Raw genomic sequence first — 18441 nt, 5'->3', positions numbered from 1 at the left:
CACTTACACATTTTTTTTTTTAATTTGTTGTGACCACATATAGTTTTAAACTTTGCCTACAAAGTCCCTTTCTGAAATTATGCCCTCTTATGTATGCTGATGGGAATTCAAGCAACATTACATGTATCAGTTTGAATAAACTTGGTGATACTAACTTAGTGATACGACTAAGCGCCGAATTGATGCTAGCTCCAGCAACAGAGACACTAATTGTGTTCCTGAGTAAACCTCTAGTCAAGCGTGATGTCCGCAAAGAAAAGAAGCCAATGAAAAATGCACTATGCTATATTTCTCCTTAGTGAAGCAAAATTTGTGTAAAAACTAAGTCACTAAGTTAGCGCCGGATTCTGATGAGACGAAATCGTAACGCAAAAATTCATAAATAATTTAGTTAATGGTTTTGTGTTTTTACCGCACAAATGTGGTTTTGAACAGTTTTCTCCTTAGTGGAGAAAAGTAGTTTTAACTCAAATTCTTCTCCAATAAGGAGATATATAACATATACGCCTCGATAGTAGTGGTGCATTGAGGAGGACGGAAGGCCTTGCTGGGCATTTTTTATATTGCATGTTGTTTTCTTACTCTCTACTGCCCAAATCAAAGTTAGTGTTTCTACTAAATATGAGGTGTTCGGAGTACACTCCGGTTTTTTACGCGGGGATACGCGTAAAAAACACGTTAATCGGAAAATCCGCGTAAAACAGCTTTTATTCGAAAATCCGCGTAAAAAAACCCTCAACAAAACACTTAGAACATTTTTGGAAGTTTTTCTTTGCACGGATTTTACATGCAAAAAATTTAGAAGAACTTTGGCAGGTTTTCTTTTGCGCGGATTTCACAATTAACATGGTTTTAGAAAAAAAAGTCCTCTTGAATGCAAAAGCCTTAGCAGGTTTTCGGAAAGATGGAAGAGACGGGTCTGGAAGACTCCTTATGGCCCGTATCTCAACAATATGGATATTTTCGGAATGGACTTGACGAATAAGTGCCAGAAACTTATGTTTGACGTCATTTTGAAATCCAAGATGGCGACTGCCGGTTTAGTGAAATTTGCTATAACCCAATCAATATGGGTATTTTTGAAAGTTGAAATTGTAGTACTAAAAGTTTTAATTAAACAGTTGAATTTACTTGAATTTAGCAATGTGTTTAATTTGAATCAATTCAAACCCCCCGACCACATCGCATCCTTCTTTTTCTCCTCTCACTTCCAATATCACCGCACTTTTCTGGGTGAACACATAAAAATATTTTGCATTTCGCTGGTTTATGATTAGATCTTATATTTGAGGAAGTTTTGGATGATCGCTCAGATTTTCACGCGGGTATTTCGGTAAACCGGAAGTCGCCATCTTGGATTTCAAAATGGCGTCAAAAATATATTTCTGGCACCTACTCGTCAAGACCATTCCGAAAATACCCATAATGATTAGGTTTTAGCAGATTTCACTAAACCGGAGGTCGCGATCTTGGATTTCAAAGTGACGTCAAACATAAGATTCTGGCACTTATTCCTCAAGTCCATTCCGAAAATGCTCATATTGAGTGTAATATTTGTAATATGCTGCATATTTTTTCCCTTTCTCGCCTTTTATTTCAATTATTCTTTTGCCTTTCTGCGCATGATTGTCACAATATATTATGTTTTTTATATGATATAATGTAGTATTCAAGACGTGAGCCGATCTAACCTTTACTGAATGAATATTCAATTAATGAGTTGTTTTTTCTTTAGCAGTTTTTTTTCTCGGCGACTTCCAAAAGTACACGAGAGTATGCAAAGGAAATATAATACAACTGTCCACGCGATTTAACTTACACGCACAATAACGTACAAACGCTCGAGTCTTTCGCGATATTACAAACCTGCTCACAAACGCGATCATTCACACATTCAACGTTATAGCACTTACGAATTTATAAACGCGAACCCAAGTGCGATAACACAAACGCGCAATCCCACGCGATCACGATCGGTTACGTCCGGAAGCCTCTACCCTCTACCCTCTACTCTAGCTTACAGTTGGCCCAATCTCATAAAAATGGAAAATAAATGGCGTTGATATAAACTCTACAACACGTTGCATGTCGACACGACCGGAAACTTTAATGGTAAGGGGGAACTCACTCCCTTCCCAGCAAACCATCAATCGTATGACAATGTAGCAAAAGACTCGTAAAGATGTCTACAAAGAGTCAAAATCGTTATGACAGTCGATTTTAGTCTGCAGAAATTGATTTATAATCGAATATTACTATAAACGTGATTTGAATACGACTTTTCATTCAAAACCGCATTGATGTTCTAGTTAAATCGTGCTCGATCGGAGTTGATCGTAGAGCACTGACAACTTATATTCATATAGCTACAAATATTGAACTAATTAAAAATCGTATTTTTATTTGCATTTGATCGTATTTTACTTCGATCAATGTCGGATTAACAACATAATAAAGTCGTTATGGTCGTTCCTATGCACCATGGGCCACAAATCGATTTTTTTGGTCGAAAATCCAGAACTTAAAATCCGTTAGTACTAGACCTTCAGGGTCTTTGGAACAAATTCTCTACAATAAGTGCCCTTCAGTTTAGGGAAAACGAAATTAGGGTGGTCCTCTCGATTTTTGAAATAAAAAAATTATCTCCCGAATGAAAAAATATAGGAGAATATGACCTTCCAAAGAAATGTAGAGAAATCAATTTTGAGTAACTTTGCTGAAAACGCTGAAACTCTACCTTCAACGGTTGTTATTTTACAGCGATTTCCTTTGTTCCGTTTAGGGTGGTTCTTAAAAATTCAGTTTTTTTAATATAACATATTTGAAGTTGATTTCTCGTGAATGTCATCTTCAAACGAAAGTTAGCTCTTTCAAATGCGCACATTTCTTCTTCAGAGTTCAACTCATTATATTTTATATAAACAGAGTTATTGACGATTTTCTGATCAAAATTGGACATTTTCTAAGCTAAATAACTCCGAAGGTGGCAATCAAAGTTATGACCATCTGATAGTACTTTAAAAATACTACAAAATAAGGGGTACATGGTTTGTCTCCTAGTGACTCTTCATGCGAAATGTTTGCTTATAAATTACCTCTGTTATAGAGAAGGTATGCGGTATTCATCTAAATTCGTACTTAAAATATATGTTAATCATAGTCACCGTTCTTATATATACACATCCGGATCTCCGATGCAAATCAAATTTAATGATGCTCTCGGAAGATGTTATTCTAAACTTGTTTCGTGGAGTTAAATTGTACATATGTTTATGTTTATGTTTATTACCTTCACCAACAAGCCCCTTGGCCCCAATGGTGGTTGCTTAAACTAATTACATTTTAAAATTGACAACATTTTCGCTTTTATAGAATTCCGCGTCCGGTTGAAGTCAAAGGCCGTCGCCACACTGTTAAAAATTCGTTGGAGTCCGGTTACAGCGCTCTGGCAACCATAGGCAAAACATGTGGTTTTAGGACTACGGTTTATAAAATGAATGTTTGGAGTATTTGCATGGCATAAGTTTTATTCGCATGACAAAAAAAGAAATTATTTTCAACATATTACAATTTATTGAAAGCTCGGGTTTATGGTAAAGGAAGCACCCTTTGTTTAGCATTAATGATTTATTTGTATTTTATTAATTATATTACCTCTTCTGTTTCAGTTCACTGTGATTTGCCCTAATAATTTCCCAAAATACCATTTCTTGCCTTCGGAAATAGACAATAAAAAATTCCACGTGAGTGTACGTTGGGGAACAAGCTGTTCAGCTCTCATTTAAAAGTATTTTTTATTATTATCAAACGGATAGATTGGCAGCCTCCTCCTTCGGAGTTATTTTCCATACACGACAAAAAAAAATTTATCAATGATATCAATATAAATTGCTTATTTTCGGAAGTTATTCGAGCTGTCAACTGTAGGTACTTTTTTGCTTCTAACAATGAGTACTTCTAATCCATTTCACAATAGCTCGATGAGGTTATGCCAATGGGTATATTGATGCTAATAATGGGTCCTTTATGAATTACTTCAAGCGAGATAACCTACAAATTAAAAACGGCAGTTTAGACTTCTAAGGATGGTGCAAATATGCGATAATTCAAGAATTTCGACTGCTCTAGAAGATTCAGGGATTCTGTTAAGTGACAGTTTTTATGTTGATTTTAGGTTTTAAGATAGAGATTCTATCAGAATTCAGGGAAATAGTGTAAAATTGATTTTTTTTAAATTCATAATTTTTTTCATTCTGGTTCGATTTTTCCACAAGAAATAATAGGTAAAAGGGAACCAGGTTGACGTACAAGCTCTTTACCCATTAAGTGGGTTATTCCACTTTTATTCAAAATGGGCAGTTTTGTACGCATTTAAAGGTACTTTATTTTATCAGTGTAGAAATTGTTGAAACGCAGAGAAAAAAAAAAGAAAAAATCAATATCTTAGTTTTTTAAACTAATAATTTGGTCTCCAAAGAAAAAATAGACACTTATCAGAACAAAATTTCAAAATTTTTGGAAAATTGACTTCAAAAGTATTTTATTGAAACACTGTTTTTTTTTAAAGTCAGGCCAAACCAATTAAAAGAAAACGCCGCAAAATAAAAGCCTCTGTTGATAGTTTAAGAATTGTCAACAAAGTTACTCAAACATGATTATTTTTTAATTTTCAGTAGGGCTTTATACTTCTATTGTTATTGTTCAGGAGAAATTATTTTCATTCCAAAAATCAAGGAGACCACCCTGTTTTTTACACCGAAATGAAGCGCACTTATTGCGAAGAAATTCTTTTGAAGACACTGAATATCTAGCACTTACGGGATATAATAACTGGATTTTCATAAAAAATCGATTTTTGACCCATGGTACAGAGGTAGTTTATAAGCAAACATTTCACATGAATAGTCGCTAGGAGACAAACCATGTACCCCTTATTTTGTAATGTTTTTAAAGTACTATCAGATGGTCATAACATTGATTGCCACTTTTTGCCACCTTCGGAGTTATTTAGCTTAAAAAATGTCGAATTTTGAGCATGAAATCGTCAATAACTCTGTTTATATAAAAGATAATGAGTTGGACTCTGGAGAAGAAATGTGCGCATTCGAAAGAGCTAACATTTGTTCGAAGATATCATTCACGAGAAATCAACTTCAAAGATGTTATATTAAAAAAACTGAATTTTTAAGAGTCACCCTAAGCAGAACAAGGGACATTGCTGTAAAATAACAACCGTTGAAGGTAGAGTTTCGACGTTTTCAGCAAAGTTACTCAAAATTGATTTCTCTATATTTCTTTGGAAGGTCATATCCTTCTATCTTTTTTTTATTCAGGAGATAATTTTTTTATTGCAAAAATCGAGAGGGCCACCCTAATTTTGTTTTCCCTAAAATGAAGGGCACTTATTGTAGAGAATTTGTTCCAAAGACACTGGAAGTCTAGCACTAATGGTTTATAAGTTCTGGATTTTCGACCAAAAAAAATCGATTTGTGGCCCATGGTGCTATGTGTGGAAATAGTAAGCAGCATAAACATATGTACGACTTTGATGTACATAACAATGACTTCAAAAGATTAGATACGACTTAATATAGCACAACATATAAGACAAACGATTTCGCGAAATCTCCACTTGAAGACAACATATGATTACAAAATATTGCCACATGTGTAATAATTAAAATAGTTCCGAGTAGTCAGTCTTGTTCTACAATCCAAATGTCGGAAGTTCGAATCCGATCTTTGGTTAGTTTGGCATAAGTTCGTTTTTTTGCCGGAACCCGCTTTTTTACGTATTTTTGTTATACCGGAGATTTTTTTTTATTTCGATTTTAGAGGTTTTAACCTAAAGGTCATTCGCCTCTTCGGGTTAGAAAAATCTCTTATGAAAAATTTGTAACCCTATGTGCGGGGTCGGGACTCAAACCCAGGTGTGCTGCGTACAAGGCAAGCGATTTACCAACTACGCTACGCCCACCCTCATACTGGAGATTATTGATGTACCCTAATTACTGTTTTTAACATTTGACATTCTTTACCGTGATAGTGAGTTGAACGGCGCAATTAGACTTTGCATACAAAATCCCCTTCTGAGGTTATGTCCTCTCCCGTAGGCTGATTGGATTGACTGGATCTTCAAGAAGCATTTCATGTATCAGTTTCAACAAACTTAGTGCATCAATAATTATTACTATCAATAATTAATACTAGTTTATTCCTAAATCTTCGTTTAAAACGTCAACTAGGCAAAAAGTCATTGATATTCTAGTAATCATAATTGTAGCTAAATTAGTTATGGAATTTGCGTTTCGACTACGTCGTTTGATCTTCTTTTCCGACGAATCAGAGTTAATCGTATATAGTGTTACGGAATCGTATATGGTTATCGTTTAAAATCAGAGATTGTTTCGCATGTGTAATCGTAAATACATCCTCTAAAATCACTTACATACTAGAAATTATATATTGGTGTGAGAAATCGTCAATTCCAATCGCTATGTACGTATATCGTCTCCAGTTTGGTACGCATATGCCGATTTTGCGCGTTTAGTGAGACTTTTTTGGTGGTATATGAGCACTAGAGTGACAAGAAAAAAATTACCCCTATCGGCCCACCCCTGAGTCGATTCTTAGTCCCACCAGCAGTACTTGCTCCAAATTTGAAGCAAATCGGACAAGTCTAGCTACCGGACCAACGGGCTCGAAGTTTGTATGGGATTTTTCGACAATTTACATGGAGAAAACCCACTAGCGCGCATTTTCGCCGCTAGGTGGCGCTGTATGCATCGTAAGTGAAAATAAGAAAGATAATTTAATTGTCTCCAACTTTGTCGAAGACTGCTAGTCAATCCGGCTTTGTTGAAAAAAGTTATTAAACTTGTTACGAAGTGATGTCTGAGTCAGTTTTGAATGGGGCCTAGCAGTGCATGGTTGTGTATCGGTACTCGGTTCCCACCAACTATTTTTTTTGTGAGCTAATGGTTACAGGTAGCTGAATAGTATGTTCGGAAGAATTGTAGTATGTGATACGAGTTATGTTTTGGTTAGAAAATTTTAGTTCCACCAGTGACCGCATAGAGGGCGCCAACACTAACTTTTCAACGGAGAGAGATAGAAATTAGATGCCTTCTACAAAGTTGTAGAACAGACATTTTTCAGTAATTCTTCGGAACATCTCGATATTCTATCTCTCTTCGTTGACAAGTTAGTGTTGGCGCCACCTATGCGGTAACAGGTGGAACTAAAATTTTCTAACCAAAATATAACTCGTGTTATGCACTACAATTCTTCTGAACGTACTATTCAGCTAAATTTAACCATTAACTCATAAAACATAATAGTTGGTGGGAATCGAGTACCGATACACAACCATGCACTGCTAGGCCCCATTCAAAACTGACTCAGACATCACTTCGTAACAAGTTTAATAACTTTTTTCAACAAAGCCGGATTGACTAGCAGTCTTCCACAAAGTTGGAGACAATTAAATTATCTTTCTTATTTTCACTTACAGTGATAATGCGATGCATACAGTGCCACCTAGCGGCGAAAATGCGCGCTAGTGGGTTTTCTCCATGTAAATTGTCGAAAAATCCCATACAAACTTCGAGCCCGTTGGTCCGGTAGCTAGACTTGTCCGATTTGCTTCAAATTTGGAGCAAGTACTGCTGGTGGGACTAGGAATCGACTCAGGGGTGGGCCGATTGAGTTTTCAAAAATTCATTATTTTCTAGGGCAGTCTAATGAACACGTATTTTCCAGTTGTAACATGGCATCAAGAAGGTTGGCTGGGTTCTAGCATCTAAACCATTTACTGGAATTTACAATTAAAATTTCATTCATGGTATGCGCGATCATTCATCAACACACGCGAATATGCGAATGGTCACACGATTATAAAATCGAATTCATGCACGCGAGGTAACATACACGAGCAATCGAAAAGCCAATAATACCCCTATGGATCAACCCATGAAAGCACCATCACCATAGTCTGTGTAAACACCATATTTTGGTATACCTATGGGTTATTGAGACCATTTTATGGTGTTTTGATAGCTGTGAATTTGAAATGGAATATATTCATGGAACACGGTAACATGTAAACGCTCGAAACGTTCGCGATGATACATAAAGGCGAATATGCAATCATCCGTGCAAAACCACGCCCAAGATTTCGCATTTCGTTTCATTTGAGATTGTAATGAGTGATTCTGACAGGGGGCCCTTCCGAGAATCAAATGCAAGCTTCAATTGAACCGCTTCAAAAATAAAGTCCCATTCTCAAGTCATTTAGCACTTCTAAAGTCAAGAATACTAAAATAAATCTTCGAAAACGATTTTTTACGGTCATAATCACATCATTCAGAAGCCTTCAACTTTGGAGGTTCTATATTTCCCAAGATGTTTTGTAAGATATTGAAGCGACTCTGTTGAAAAAATTATTTAGGTGATTAATCCCCCTACAAGTGATAATAAAGAGTGAATTCTTCAAAATACATAATTGAAAGATTTGGTGTCTTCAGTAAAGTTGTTGAGAATGATAATTGAATAAACTTTGTTGAAGACATGAGAGCTTTATGTGTGCAGCATATCAAGATATAGAACACTATTTACAAAATTTCATGAAATCTAAGTTTCTATACTAAATGTTAGAGGCTCATACTGTGAATAAAAATGCGTGCTTCATTGTTCTAATCAATTTTGCAGAAGCTCAAACAAACTGAAGAGTTATCGTAAGCATTAATATAATCGCTATCCACTACGAAACACAGCACATTTTATCTGATTTAAGGTCAACTGTACATCCTTATCCAAATCTGGGGCCACCTTACGCAACCAAGTCGGAACGACTTTTTCATGCAAGCTTGTAAACCATAAAATATACCATTCGTTTTGAGATACGCCTGTACATAGTAATTAATTTCCCCACTACAATCAGTATATGCAATTTCTAAAGCTTCGCCGCATTTTGAAAAGTCTGTAATCAATACCACCACCGCCAGCCACCAATCGAACCGCAATCACTCAATATTCAGCCACCAATCATCATCATCACCATCATCATTAGCTCTATGATTGATATTAATTAGTGGTCCTGGCGGCTTCCCGTCTGTCCGTGTGAGGTTCTCCGTTCGCCCAAAGGGGCATATTGAATGAATACAAATGCCCATTTAACCGATATACCACGACCGCATCGAATTCGCGATGCGCGAACCGCACCGTCCGTCTTCTGACCTCCCGTTACCATGTCCCCCCCCGCCGCCAGCCATCGGTCATTTCAGTTGTCATGAACTCACCGGTCGTCGTTTGCTGTAGCCAGTCAGTGGCGGCGGCGACGGCGGTACTGCTTTTGAGAAGCGTGTTTGCTTTATAAATTAGCGCAAATTTTTAATGACTGTAATCATGATTAATCTTCGCGCGCTGCTGTATCGGATAGTCGGAAGCTCAATGGTAGAATAGTTGGTGGTGAAGTACTAAACTAAGTGGTGGGGGCCTTTATTATGTTCTGCAAAGATTGATGATTTATGGGTGGGGGTATTGTCACTGAATGTTTTTTTTGATATTTTTTTGTGTGTTAACATAAGTGAACAAAGATTCGGTATCACATGCTGTCGCCGTAATTGACCTGTTTTTTTCGACCCAAGGGAAAGCTTATAGAACACTTTAGAGATAGTACAACTGAAATCGTTATATGGCTTACCCAAAACCATCTAGTGCCATCAAATACGAATACGAAATTTGACGTTTTTAGGGTGGGCATCATGGGTTTAGTCACCATTCAACCCCTTAAAAAGATCATTAATATGGTTCGTGCCAAATTTCACAACCATCAAAACACCATAAAATGATTTCAGTAGCCCATAAATACTCCATTGGGTTGATCCCATTTAAAACACTATCCAAACACCATGCAGTGGAGGTGAAATTGGACCATGATCCACGGGGTATAATGGACTTTTCGTTTGCTCGGGATTACGAAGTTATTAATTAGAAAGTATTAAAGGCAGCTCATCTTTGTTCGATTCTAAATTCCATACATTGAGTTGAGATTTTTCTGACTCGAAAAAAATAATGACTTACGGTCATTATGTTTCTGGTCAGAAAAATCTTAAATTCTATATCTCGAACTTTGGAATTGCACTAAGGTCAGGTTGAATGCTCAACAAAAAAAGTTTTCAAAGTTTGAGCGAATCCTATACATTTCTTTTGTAAGCAATGTAAAAATAAATTGATAGGTTATCAAAGTACACCATCATTTCAAGAAATATTGAAATTCTCCTAACTGTTCGTAATTAGAAAGTAAATCTTGATCCATAGCAAAGAACCCGCCGAACATTATCAAATTTGACCAATCAAGAACACATTTTAATAGAAAAATTGTCTTACCAAGCCCATCAAGGTGACGTAATGGCGGCTAAACCGGTGACAACCTGTGATTAAAATGGTCTCCAATTACCCGTGCGCAGCGGTGTTGTTTTGTGTACCTACTGTTCGCCGTATGATGGTCGATCTCGCCAACATGTGCAGTGTGGCTTTACGGTGCAACAAGCATATCATTATCATGCAAATTGAAGTCGGTGTCCCGCTTAAGAGTGGCGAGCTGAATTATGATTATTATGATTTGGGTTAATCGACGGTTGACCGGTTGATAAAATCAATAGTCAGTCACAGCACAGTGCGCAGCAGTGGCCGGTTTGATCGTACTGAATTTTGCCGAGATAACGTGGGATTCGATAAGGTTTCGTTAATGGTGTTTGTTTACAAACGTGTAAACAATAGCCGTGAACCAATAATGTGAACTACGATCGGTTAGAGGTTTGATTGAAGCGGAAAGATGTAGAATTAGAACTCCGAAAATGGAAAATGCCTACCAGATCAAGTAGCAAATTCACTATGCAAAAAAGTCGTTACCAATATCGAGCATAACATCAATTTTATGCATTATGCTATATTTCTCCTTATTGGAAAAAATAGTTTAAAACCACATTTGCGCATTAAGGGCACAAAACCTATAACTAAATTAGTTATGGAATTTGCGTTTCGACTTCGTCTTATCAGAATCCGACACTAACTTAGTGACGGCGCCGGTGATTGAGTGGTAAGCGTGACCGCCACTCATTCCAGTTGGTCTGGGTTCAATCCCAGCTGAGGTCGTTGAGATTTTTTTGAGGTGAAAAAATCTGTGGTCACGTCTTCCTTCGGAAGGGAAGCAAAGCCGCTGTTTCCCGGTCCATGAGTTGATGGATCGATAGTGAAGTCGTCTCACTGGCGTCGGTAATGCAGAAGTAAAATTCATCTTCTACACTTACTAACAAATCTTCTCCTCCCGTGATACTTGTGGAGTGCGCAGCAAGTATCGGACTAACATTCCTTCCCTTCCCTTCCGCTATCTACGTTCGGGCTTGGCCGGCGCCGGTATTGATCAATAAACACTTTAGAATTACCAGGAGTTGCACATTGAAAGATGTTTCGCCACTCCCAAGCTTAGTTATCTACTGATTCCCTGAGCAATTTGAGCTAGTCCACTTCGATAACGGAGTAGCAACCAGGGGTGGTCGCACAAGCTCGAGCTCAAAATCCGACACTAACTTAGTGACAGGACCGGATTGAGCCTATAGCTATATTTCTCCTTAGGGCAGAAAAATTTAGCTAAAACGCATGACAATGTCCTACGTGTTTTATAGTTGGCTATATTGGTTACCCCGGGTAAGTTCACACTACCCTACCACCCTACAAGAACATTTCACTGCTCCCACCTCCTTTCCAGTGAATAAAGTAACCACCGATGCCTGGCTGACCACACGATTTGGTAATCGTTACCAAACCCCATCCTCAATGTAACGTACAACAACCACCAACTCAACCCTTTCGGATCCTTTACCTTAACTCCTATCCCCACTTAAAGGTCAATTTGTCAACAATAACCACAATAGTAACGAAAAAGACAAACAACAAAACCTGAAATAAATAGCAGCACTGTTAGGGAAAAAGTCTTTTCTTCTGCCCCGGCCCCGTCCGTGGACGTATCGGTCCAAACCGATGAACCTTCGGTGACTGTTGGTACAGGGGTTATTCTCCGGGTAAGTTCCCTCTATAAATCCAAAAGCCAAGAACGGCTCAGGGTTACTAACTCCCTTGGAGACAACGAGCGAACGACCGACATATGAGCAACGTCCTCTGCAAGACGGAAACACCCACTGTCACCAACACCAAATACAATCTCTACAATAACACAGTATAAAACGAGCCCACCTGAAACCCATCTCCTTGCCATACCCTTCGCGAGAGCACCAAACCGAGGAACACCTCAACATCTATAATTGCTTTAGCACCGATTCCTTTCTACCCGTCAGCCCGCACCCTACCCGCCGCACTAACCGCAGTCCACTAGTTCTCCAATGAAACACCAGAATCTCGAGGACTTTCAGACTAGCATCGCTCGCCACAACACCATTGCGCATAATCATAATCGGCTTTTGGGAGAAATTCCGCTGCCAGGGAACTTTCCGTCGGTGCAGACTAGGTCCACCGCCGGGGACCAGTTGAGTAGTACGCGACGTAACACCGGGTTAGGGCGTGTCGAATAGCTAGCAGTTGTAAATCGTTGGGGTGCTCCACTCGGCATCTCTGGACAGACCTCAGCACCTACTGGGTGGCTCGTTGAGTAAGCTAGGTTCTTCACCAGGGACTAGATCGAGCAAATTGGGACGAAGCGGGGCTCACTAAAACGAACATCGTTAGCGTAGGAAATCTACCGTCAGGGAATTCACAGTAGGCTAGATTGACCGCTGTGGACTGTCCGATTATGTCGTGACAAAAATGGCTATCGAAACAGACATCGCCACCGAGAGAAATTCTGCTGTCAGAGAACTCTTAGTCGGAGTAGGGTAGTTTCTCGCCGGATAACAACCGAGTAGATAAAGGCGATAAAGCTGGGAGCTAAATGGTTCAAGGAAGCGGTTATCAATGTCGGGAGAAATTCCTCCGTCACGGAGCTCTCAGTCGGAGTAGGTTGAGTTAACCGCCGGGAACTAGCCGAGTAGATTGTGATAAGCCTGAATGAGTCACGGAAACATGAGCAAAATGGCTCATGGAATCAGCATCTAAAATACTCACTGGGACGATAGCTAAATGGCGACGTAATAGAAGGAGACAAGCAGCAAGAGAAGAGTCGGAGCTAAAAAAAAGGCACAAAAAAAGTATGGAAAGCTGATTGGAGTGAGTACGATGCGCGAGAAATAAATCGATTAAATCAACAAAAACAGGCGGATAAGGCTAGAAGGCGTAAAAAGAAACAAATATTTAGAAACCGGAATACTAATATTAAAAACAACAACAACAATATTTTTCCACCTGATCGGAGACCCCCTGCAACAATAAACGATCGTTATTATGGCCCGCCGGCCAATTTTTCCAATCGCAACTTTTTTAATCGTGCCAGTAGCTCCAGTCATAACCAAAACCGTCATCCCAATCATAGCTGCAACACGAATTTCCTACCACCGGATAGAGTGCTTCTTGCAGCAGCCAAGGATCGTTTTTCCGGCCTACCTACAAATTATATTCCAGCGATTCAATTTACACGAGGCGAGATTTTGAATCCCTACCCAGCACGTGATACATCAAGATCATCGCAACAATTAAATGCAGTAAATACGGAATGTTCGCCATCATCATCACCGTGTGAGGCATGCCGCTTTCAACATTCGTGTTTTCGGTAGTTTCGACACTTTCCTTAGAAGAAGAAAAAGACGAGTTTGCTGTTGAGCACAGTGTTTTCCAAGAATTAGATAATGAAGGAAGACTTTCCAATACAAAAAAGACTGCGACAGAATTATTAATGTATTGTCAAAATTTTAATAGGATGAAAAGTCCAGCCAAAATGGCAGAAATTCATAAACGTATATTAGGTTCGTCATTTTTGGTTATATTAGGAACTGAAACTAGCTGGGACGATAGCGTAAAAAGTGAAGAAATTTTCGGCAGTGGTTTTAACGTATTCAGAGACGATCGAAATCTTCACCAATCTCAAAAGAAGTCTGGCGGGGGAGTCCTTGTGGGTATTTCGGCTCAATTTAATTCAGAAATTCTAGTCACAGTGAAGTTTAAGGAATTTGAACATGTGTGGGTTAAATCAAACATTGCCGGCGAAATGCATGTTTTTGCCTCTGTATATTTCCCACCAGAGCATGCTAATATAACATCGTACGAAGCTTTTTTCCAAATTGCTGAACAAATTTTATCTGAACTCCCAGCCGAGGTTAAAGTTCACATTTACGGAGACTTTAACCAACGCAACGCAGATTTTATTCCGGACTCTGAAAACGAACATATTTTAATCCCAGTCGTGGGAGAAAACGAAACATTGCAGTATATTTTCGACAAAACTGCTAGCATAGGACTAAATCAAATAAATCACGTAAAAAATCGACAGAATTGCTATCTCGATCTTTTATTTACAAACATTCAGGAAGACTTCTGTGTATCTGAATCTCTAACTCCTTTGTGGAAAAATGAAGCATTTCATACTGCTATTGAATTTTCCTTATTCATCCATGAAATTCAAAAACCCAGCGATTGTGACTTTGAAGAAGTCTTTGAATACCATAAAGCCAATTATGACAATATCAGGCGGAAGCTAAGTAGTGTCGACTGGCAAAATAGCCTTAGAAATGAAGAAAATATTGTAACCGCAGTGGACGTATTTTACAAAATTATTTTCAAAATAATTTATGAAGAGGTGCCTATTAAGAAAAAAAGACGACACGGCAACTCGAAGCATCCCGTTTGGTATAATAGACAAATTAAGAGTTTGAAAAATAGGAAGCAAAAAGCCCATAAGCTATATAAGAAAAACCAAAATAATGAGGACTTGGAAAAATATTTCGACATTTGCGATAAACTAAATATGGCCATAGATTCTGCACTTGCGGATTATAATTCAAAAACGGAACAGCAGATCAAATCTTGTCCAAAGAATTTTTTCAACTACGTCAAAACTAAATTAAAATCAGACAATTTCCCATCAACAATGCACTTGGATGACAACGTACGTGATAATTCGGAAGAAATCTGCAACCTATTTGCAACATTCTTCCAAGAAATATATACGACTTTTTCTGAACAAGACCGTGATCGCGATTACTTCGCTTTTCTTCCCGATTTTCCTTTGGATATTAGTGTCAATCATGTCATAGTGGAAGACATTTTCAATTCTCTAAAACATTTAGATGTATCAAAAGGTTCTGGCCCTGATGGAATCCCACCATTATTTATGAAAAACCTAGCAACCGAGTTAACTGCCCCATTGTTCTGGCTGTTTAATATGTCTTTGCAATCTGGACAGTTCCCTAAAATATGGAAAAAATCTTTTTTAGTGCCTATATATAAATCTGGCAAAAAATCTGACGTACGTAATTATCGTGGTATAGCCATAATCTCCTGTATTCCGAAACTTTTCGAATCAATCATTAACGAAAAAATATTTCTTCAAATAAAAAACAGAATTTCCAACCTCCAGCATGGCTTCTTCAAAGGTCGTTCGACCTCAACAAACTTACTAGAATTTATTAATTATACACTGATTGCAATGGATAATGGAAACTACGTGGAGGCACTTTATACAGACTTTAGTAAAGCATTTGATCGCATTGACATCCCAATGTTACTTTATAAATTGACAAAGATCGGCATTGAGCCTGGGCTACTTACATGGTTAGAATCATATCTCTCCGAACGTCAGCAAATAATTAAATTTAAAGGAAAGCAATCTAATCCAATTAAAGTCACCTCAGGAGTTCCACAAGGCTCTCATTTAGGCCCTCTATTGTTTATTTTATACGTGAACGATATCTCCTTCATTCTCAAAAAACTGAAAATACTAATTTATGCGGACGATATGAAACTTTATTTGGAGATAAGAAATGCCGAGGATATTAATACATTTCAAAACGAAATACAAATTTTCCACATGTGGTGTCAAAAAAGCCTCTTACAACTGAACGTGAAAAAGTGTAATTCAATAACCTTTAGTAGAAAACGACAAACACCGAATGTTGAGATTACCTTAGGAAATCAGACTGTAGTAAAATGTGAAAGAATTAGGGATTTAGGTGTTATATTAGATTCAAAGTTAAATTTTATTGATCATTATAACACAATTATACACAAAGCTAACAACATGCTCAGTTTTATAAAACGCTTTAGCTATCATTTTGAAGATCCTTATACAATAAAAATATTATATATTGCATATGTTAGGTCGATATTGGAATATTGCAGTATTATTTGGTGTCCTTTTTCAAGCAGACATGAAGAACGAATAGAATCGGTACAAAAACAGTTTTTATTATTTGCCCTTCGTAAATTAGGATGGACAGCATTCCCTCTACCATCTTATGAAGCACGCTGCTTGCTTATCAATATTCAAACATTAAAGGAGCGTCGCGAATTTGCAATGCTCTCATTCATTAATAATATCGTTTCGCATCGTATCGATTCAGCTGAAATTTTATCCAAATTGAACTTTTATGCACCTTCACGACAGCTACGAAATCGAAGTATATTTTCAATAACTCCTTTTCGCACAAACTATGCAAAATATAGCCCCATAAATCGAATGATGTCTATTTATAATCACTATTGCGACTCAATTGATTTTACAATGTCTAAACTGAAACTAAAGCAATATTTTATACACAAAAGAAATTCTAACGCGTAAGAGGATGATTCAGTAAAAGCCAAAATTGCTTCATTTATACTAAATTCACGAAATATACACATTAGTAATTAAGGAAATCTGTAGTCTACATCGATTGACGAAATAAATAAATAAATAAAATAAATCAAAGCTTAAATGTCGAGCCATTTCTTTGACCAAGGGAGGCTTTTCGAAATAGGAGAAAGAGGTGTAACGAAAGTACGAGTCTCCTCCTCCCACGAAGTTTTACTTCGATGTAGTTCCGTGGGGAAGAAGGGCGAGAAAAGGAGGAGTGGTTAGGCACGAAGGTAAGGCGTAAGTCCTACACAATGCCAATACACTACAGACTAGCCTTTGGAGCTTTTTAAACTTTACTAGAGCCCTAGCAATTCAAGAAGCACACATTCCGGAAACACGGACAATTACGGACCGAAGGAAACATTTTACACACGGTCGGATTGGCCATCCAAGCTGACATCCGTGGGGAAAACATCTAACTTGACACCGAACTACTGGGAGTTGCCCGAAGAATACGTATACCCACCCTTGCATCCTAGCATCCATTTACATACCGCAGAGATGTCAGAGAGGTTGGCAAGAAAATCGAAGAACTGATCGCTCTATATCTGATGATGGGAGACCTGAACGCCCACTATCCCATCTGAGGGACACAGCGACTCAATCGACACTTGAGAACAATGGAGCAATAATTATGAACGATGAGCACCCACCATTCACCAGAGGACAGATGCTATCCGCCATCGCCGGATCAATATGCTCTATCACCCTCACTTCTGATTGCCTCTGGTCAGTTGGACCGACTTCCTGGGTGGAATTCACCCCAACTCTCCCACAGAGGAGATCTTGCGAAGAGTTAACGCCCGCAGTGAAAAACAACGGATTCTCCAACCAAACTGACAACATCACAACCACAAACCCAGCAGAAATTACCAACGAACTAAGACGCCATCTGTTATCCGACTTGCCGAGCAAGAAGACTTTTCGCGAAGCAAATCCAGTAAACTTAACACCCGCTCCCCGCCCTACACTCGTGTAGATTGAACCTCTCTCGAGACCCGAACTTACCGACGCACAGTGGCGGGTCTTCAAACAAAAGTCGGACAAAACCTCAAATGTTACCTAATTTGGCTGAAAATCACAATTTAAGCAAATTTTGAGGTGCTGAGCTCATTTTTGATGTCAAAAGTAGTAAAATATTAAATGCATTTTTCCATACAGTGTCATTGAACCTTTCTTATAATTATATTTATATTTTCATGATAGATTTTCCGTTACTGTACACCAATGTCAGCAATAACAAAAAAATATAAGAGCACTACTTTAAATCTATTGTATAACGTGTTGGTTTACTGTAGATTGTTTAACTATTTTACACAAAACACCATGCGCCTCCATATCAGCAACAAAGCTTCAAAATCTCCTTAAACCTTTTTGCGCACTTAGGCGCAGAACGAGACCAAGATATTCGAAAAGTAGAGGTTATTTTCTATAGAATGTGTACTATGTGACCGTTCCGAAATGATTCCGAAATTTGTACAGAATACATTAGTGAAAAAAGTATTTTTGATTTGATCACCTCAAACATATTTAAACCAAAAAGTCATAGTTCCAAACAAAGCTATCAAATGTATTTTATTCACTAACCAAGTTCTTTTGTTCCTCTACACAATGAAACTAGTTGTGCTAAAATCGGACCAAAATTAAAAGAGCAACATGCA

At 38.0% G+C, this 18441-nt stretch overlaps 2 protein-coding genes across 4 annotated transcripts in view; one reads left to right on the top strand and one right to left on the bottom strand.

Moving 5' to 3' along the window:
• LOC131692779 (uncharacterized) overlaps positions 1-18441 on the bottom strand; it is a 376747-nt gene that overhangs the window by 104918 nt on the left and 253388 nt on the right. The window lies entirely within an intron of this gene.
• The window catches only part of LOC131692777 (HIV Tat-specific factor 1), a 316884-nt gene that overhangs the window by 174409 nt on the left and 124034 nt on the right, over positions 1-18441 (top strand). The window lies entirely within an intron of this gene.

This window comes from Topomyia yanbarensis, chromosome 3 (genome assembly GCF_030247195.1).
Source record: "Topomyia yanbarensis strain Yona2022 chromosome 3, ASM3024719v1, whole genome shotgun sequence".
NCBI lineage: Eukaryota > Metazoa > Arthropoda > Insecta > Diptera > Culicidae > Topomyia > Topomyia yanbarensis.
Note: the sequence above shows the minus strand (reverse complement) of the source record. Positions and strands in the feature narration are given on the sequence as shown.